We start from the raw sequence: 6,509 nt of genomic DNA, 5'->3' as shown, positions 1-6,509 counted from the left end.
CCATTTGGGGTACCCAAGCTCACTTCCTTATCCATACATGTGTGGGAAGCACAAACTAGGAGAGCGGCCTTGCATACGGACAATGGACAGGCCATGTTGTTGGGTAGCAACTCTGACTCTTCTACTAACAATGATGTGGAGCACACTGCCAGCGTAGTTGGTTCACTGGGGGCTAAATACAGAGACTCTCCTACTGAAAGGTGAGCACATACTGCTTTAATATAGGGATATTCTGATATACTGTAGAAGAATACATCTGAGTAGCCGGGGTAAAGAAGTTCTCCAAATGAGGCAGCAGCATGCTGCTGGAGTACAAAGGCTTCTTTCCTGAAGGTCTGGCCTTCACAGACGCTGTCTTTTCCGATGGAGAAAGGCTTCTCTGAGGAGGGGCAGACCCACACTTCTGGGGAACATCTGCTCTCCCCTATTAATGAGATGCAGGCTGGGAGTACAGACAACTTTGATTCTACTGTAGGGAAGAAGCCCCTTCCCTTATTAGGGTGGATTCCCATTGCTCCCAATTAAAGGCTCTATCCCATAAAGGGTGGCATACGCTGGATTTCAGAGGCCATCTCTCTAGTTGTAGAACTTTTTAAAAATATATTTTTATTGATTTTTGGACTTATGACAACATTTTCAAGATTGCTTACACCAAGAATTACAATAAGTGAAGGTATGGTTGACCAAGCGGGCTAAATACAACACATTGATTCAATTCAAAATCTTCAATCGATTCAGCTATATCTGTTCCAGGTCAGAATTGAGGGGCAATGGCGGCCGGGAGGGTGATATGGGGGGGGGGGGGGGTTTGAGTGCACTGTGTCACATCTCCCAGCTCTATTTCGTAATATTCCATCCATGGGCCCTATATTTTACGGAATTCCCTCGGGCACCCTGTATGTAACCTTTTCCCCTGCTATATGAAGATCTATCCCCTTTATTCTTTTACGGTCGGCAGCTATGGTGCCCCCCACTTTCTAGCCACCTCCCTTTTAGCAACCATAAGGCCCAAGTTGGCAAAGAAGAGTTTGGCCCTTGGAAGGTATATTTCAGTCTGCACACCCAAGAAGACGTATATGGGATCTGCTGGTATGGTGTCCTTTAGTATCTTAGTTGTAGGACATTTCTGTGCTGTAGGTTCATGTCAGCCTTAAAACAAGCTTTATTCTTCACTGCTGGAAAGCAGATTGTCCAACACCGACAAACACAATTCTACACTCCCCAGCTTGGATTCTTGTATTCAGCTACATTAGTTGTAACTGGTTTGTGTTGATGATGGGGGTAGGGACCACCAGAGAAAGACTAAGTAAAACAGTTCCAGATGTACATTTTGGGATATATTGTAGAAGGCGCTAAAGCAGGCTAGAGTTTTCCAGAACACCGTGCAAGGCCGGCTCTAGGGATGTGCGATCGGTGCCACCACACCGGGCGTGGACTTGGGGCGCCCTGTTTGCAAATAAATTATGGCGTGAAAACCACCTGCTACCTGCGTCCTTTGCCTCCCAGCAATTTTCAGACATCAATAAAACTGTCAAGATAACTCCGGGGATTGATGTTCTTCCTGGAGAGAGACGGAGTTTTGTCTAGTGAAAGTTTGACTCCTCGTTAGGTAGCTCAGAGGGTTAATATGTCTTCTGCTAAAAACGTGTGCCATGCAGATCACAAAGTGCATATAATGTGAATAGCTCAATGGGTTACTGCTTTTGTCAGAGAGATCTTTCTGCTACTTGCCGTTTAGAATTTAAAATCATAACATAGAACAATGAGCTACTAACTGTCATCAAAGAGTTGCAAGCAAACTGCAAGGTGTATATTAGACCTACATGTTTTTTTGACCGGTCTTTCCTTAAACTAATCTTGCAAATAATTATTATCATTATTAAAGAGAACCTCTAACAATTAGTGTTATGTTTTAAATTCTCATTTGTGCTTTTCCAGACCAAGGACTCGTAAACTATACTGCCTACCAGTATGGATGACATGTGACTCCTACAGCTTGTAATCCTATTTCCTTATGTAACATTTCCTATACACTACTTTACGTGTGTGAATGATGTAAATTGCTCTGACACCTCGCACTGGTATGAGTGGCGCTATAAAACTAAATGAATCGGAGAGACTGGTTAGGGAGACTTGAGGGCCACTGTTAAATGGTGGTAGTGAGGGAATCTGGCAGCGGTGGTCATTAGGGGGCGCCAACAAACATTGTCAATGGCCTCCAGTCAAGATATTCTGTCAGCAGTGGCGCCCAATGAGGCAGGGTCATCCACCAGGGTTCACTAGTCCCAATTGGGAACTAGACTAGGTTTAGAGTCAAACATGGGTGCGAAAACATGCCTGAAACTACATAGCAGCTAATCAATCAGAGTACTTGTAAAGCGTGCTACTTACCTGTGAGGGTCCCAAGGCACTGAGGGGAGGGGGGTGCTGCTACTGCTCGAAGAGCCAGGTCTTGAGGAGTCTTCTGAAGGCGAGGTCTTGGGTCTGCCATATGTGGGTAGGGAGGGTGTTCCAGGTCTTGGCGGCGAGGTAGGAGAAGGATCTGCCGCCGGAGGTCGTTCGTTGGATGCGGGGGACAGCGGCGAGGGCGAGGCTGGCGAAGCAGAGCTGGCGGGTGGGGGTAGCTGAGTCTGCTGTTCAGGTAGGCTGGTCCGGCGTTGTGGAGTGCTTTGTGTGCGTGGGTGAGGAGCTTGAAGGTGATCCTCTTGTTGACGGGGAGCCAGTGTAGGTCTCTCAGGTGGGGGGTGATGTGGCTGCGGCGTGGGACATTGACGATCAGTCGGGCGGAGGCGTTTTGGATGCGTTGTAGTCGTCGTAGGTGTTTGGCTGGGATTCCTGCGTAGAGTACGTTGCCGTAGTCCAGTCTGCTGCTGACGAGGGCCTGTGTCACTGTTCTTCTTGTTTCGGTCGGGATCCACTTGTAGATCCTGCGGAGCATGCGGAGGGTGTTGTAGCAGGAGGAGACGGTGTTGACCTGCTTAGACATGGAGAGGGAGGAGTCGAGGATGAGTCTTAGATTGCGTGCATGGTTGGTGCTGTTCCCAGTGTGGCCGGCCACCAGGAGTCGTCCCAGGCTTAGGGGGTGGGTCCGAGGATGAGGACCTAGTCTTGTCAGAGTTCAACTTCAGACGGCTGCTCCTCATCCAATCGGCGACGGCCTTCATTCCCTCGTGGAGGTTGGTTTTGGCGGTATGTGGGTCCTTGGTGAGGGAGAGGATGAGCTGGGTGTCGTCAGCGTAGGAGATGATGTTGAGGTCGTGATGGCGGGCCACTTGTGCGAGGGGGGCCATGTAGACGTTAAAGCGCTGGCCTGAGGGATGAGCCCTGGGGGACGCCGCAGATGATGTCGGTGGCTTCGGTTCGGAAGGGTGGGAGACAGACGCTCTGGGTTCTGCCGGAGAGGAAGGACGTGGTCCAGTCAAGAGCCTTCTATTGGATTCCGGCTTCTAGGAGACGTGTCTTTAGAGTGCGATGGAAGACCGTGTCGAAGGCGGCTGACAGGTCCATGAGGATGAGGGCTGATGTTTCGCCGTTGTCTAGTTGGCGCCTGATGTCGTCTGTGGCGGCGATGAGGGCTGTCTCGGTGCTGTGGTTTCGTCTGAATCGGGACTGGGACGGGTCCAAGATGTTGTGTCTTTGAGGTGGCGGGCCAATTGCATGTTGACGATTTTCTCGATGACCTTTGCCGGGAACCGGAGAAGGGAGATGGGCCGGAAGTTCTTGAGGTCCTTGGGGTCCGCTTTGGGCTTCTTGAGGTCCTTGCGGTCCGCTTTGGGCTTCTTGAGGAGGGCGTTGATTTCGGCGTGCTTCCAGCTTTCCGGGAATGTCGCTGTTTCGAAGGAGATGTTGATAACCTTCCTTAGTTGGGGTGCGATGGCTACGTCTGCTTTGTTGAATACGTGGTGTGGGCATGGGTCAGACGGAGATCCTGAGTGAATGGAGTTCATGACATTGCGTGTCTCATCGTCGCTGACGTTAGACCAGGAGGTCAGGCGGTTGGCGCTGGTGGTGTTCATAGGGGAGGTGGAGTCTGACGTAGTCGGGGCGGTTGTGGTGTTGAAGCTGTTGTGGATGTCAGCGATGTTGCGGTGGAAGAAGATGGCTAGTGAATCGCACAGTTCTGGTGAGGGCGGGATGTCGTTGGCGCTGGGGTTGGAGAGTTCCTTTACGATGCTGAAGAGCTCTTTGCTGTTGTGTGCGTTGTTATCCAAGCGGTCTTTGAAGGAGGATCTCTTGGCTAATCTGATGAGGTGATGGTGTCTGCGGGTGGCGTCCTTGAGGGCGGCGTGGTTGTTCGGTGTGCGTTCGTGGAGCCATGTCTTCTCCAGTTTCCGGCATGCGCGTTTAGAGGTCTGGAGCTCGTCGGTGAACCAGGTGGCTCTCTTGTTTGCGTGGCTGTTGTAGGGTTTCTTGAGCGGGGCGAGGGTGTTGGCGCAGTCGTTGATCCACTGTCTGAGGTTTCAGGCTGCGGTGCCTGGGTTGGTGGGTGGGTTCTTGGCAAGGGAGGTGATCAGCTGGTCTTCGGTGACTTTGTTTCAGCAGCAGCGAGGCAGCTGTTGGGTGCGGTGGTGCATGGTTGGTTTCGTGAAGGTGAAATGGATGCAGCGGTGGTCGGTTCATGGAGTTCGGTGGTGTGGTCGAAGGCGACATGGGAGCCTGTGGAGAAGATGGGATCCAGCATGTGGCCGGCGACGTGGGTGGGTGCTGTGACGAGTTGTCTGAGGACCAGGTTGGCGAGGTTGTCGATCAGGGTGGCGGAGTTGGCGTCGATGTTGTTCTCGAGGTGGAAGTTCAGGTCCCCGAGGAGGATGTAGTCCACGGAGGCGAGTGCGTGGGTGCTGGCGAGGTCAGCGATGGAGAATGGTCCTGGCGAGGTCTGCGAAAGAGAATGGTCCTAACTGTTCTGGAATCAACAATTGCCTACAACCAATGGGAGACCAGAAACAGCAGGTCCCTCTTGGGCTGTATGAGGGTAGGGTTACTTGTACACCTAGGATGTACTTCCTTTCAACAGACCTATGCTCCATTGAAGAAAAGAGGGCTTGGAGATTGTTGAGCCTATGGGGAAAAACATGGATGGTGTAATAAAATGGACAGGGCTGCGCTGTTTTACAAACCAATGCAAAATTGGTTTGTTCCAACTGTAACACCCTTTCTTCAGAGATTGTTCAGTTTGGTTTGCCCTACAACAGTGTTAGACAAGTGTTGGATAGTGTAAGGCACAATAAAATACACAACACCTTAACATTATTATTTCTTTTCTCCCGCCTATGACCTCTCCCGTTCCTACCCCTGCTTCTAAGGAGCAGTTTGGACCAAAGGAGAGACCCAACCCCTTTATAATCACCACATGGCATATCCCCATAAGAAACCATGTCCACAACGTTCCCTTAATGTACCACTGACCCCAAATGAGGTAGCAGCTATAGGGCCCACATGTTGTGTCCCTATATGCTTACTTCACACCTGGGCCACCGAGCTCCACCAGCGGGAGTGTGAGATGCACTATAAAAAAATTATATGTCAGTTTGTGGTCTTGAGGCACTGTTGAAAAAGGTAACTAATTGTACATAGAGTGGTATTGGGTCCTGAAACCTTAAAAAAAAAGATATTTGTACTACTGTGGACAGACCTCAGAAGTTCTCGTCATAAAAAAATAAGTATCTGTACTAGACAAGATGGCTTTGCTCTGCCTTTTTATTCAATAATCCAATAATTTCCAATCAAATCCAGCTTATTTGAGATCCTATGTTCGACACATTTCAGTTTAGGGGAAAACGATTTTTCTTCCTTTTACCATGCACTAGTTTAGCTTCATGGATTGGATGAAGAGTCACAACAGGATCGCCTATCCTAATCCCATACATTCCATGGCCAAACAATAGACAACACAAAACGCAGACACAACAGTTGCTTGTAACAATCTTCTCCTGTACTCTCGCTGCGTACCCACCAGACTCACTGTTAAGACATGCACTGTTCAGAAAACAGGCTGCAATGCGAAGACACGCACAAACATTCATGATTGCGGAAAAGCCTACACAGCATCCTCCATGAGAAGAACTCAACACACATTGATCAGACACGTTAGGTGATACGTGTCTTCTGTAGTGCCACCAACCCTTGACTTGCTCATCACCAACTCATTTGAAGGGAGCCTGCAAAAGGTTTCCCCCATACCTTACGAATACTACACACAACACAGACCAGTAATAATGCAATAGGACAACCCTTCTTAACAGCATCCACACACACGTTATTAAATCGCAATATTTATTGCACTAGAATGAGACACCAAAGACCAAAACAGTAAGAAAACGGTCTACAGACTGGTCTATTGGTCAAATAATGTACTGGCAGATGACAGCTGCAAGCAGTGGCCAAAACAACTCAGAGATAGCTAGCAAAAGGGCAGCTATAGAGAAAACATGCAACGTATTACATAACAACCAAAGAGGGAGGCTTGAGCGAGGCCGTCCTACAGTACTACAGCCAGTGCCATGTCACTT

General features: G+C 49.4%; 1 protein-coding gene across 1 annotated transcript in view; it reads right to left on the bottom strand.

The window, feature by feature from the left end:
- MRPS7 (mitochondrial ribosomal protein S7) overlaps positions 1-6,509 on the bottom strand; it is a 132,276-nt gene that overhangs the window by 1,217 nt on the left and 124,550 nt on the right. The gene's annotated exons all lie outside the window — the stretch shown is intronic.

This window comes from Lissotriton helveticus, chromosome 7 (genome assembly GCF_964261635.1).
Source record: "Lissotriton helveticus chromosome 7, aLisHel1.1, whole genome shotgun sequence".
NCBI classification, from domain to species: Eukaryota; Metazoa; Chordata; class Amphibia; order Caudata; family Salamandridae; genus Lissotriton; species Lissotriton helveticus.
Note: the sequence above shows the minus strand (reverse complement) of the source record. Positions and strands in the feature narration are given on the sequence as shown.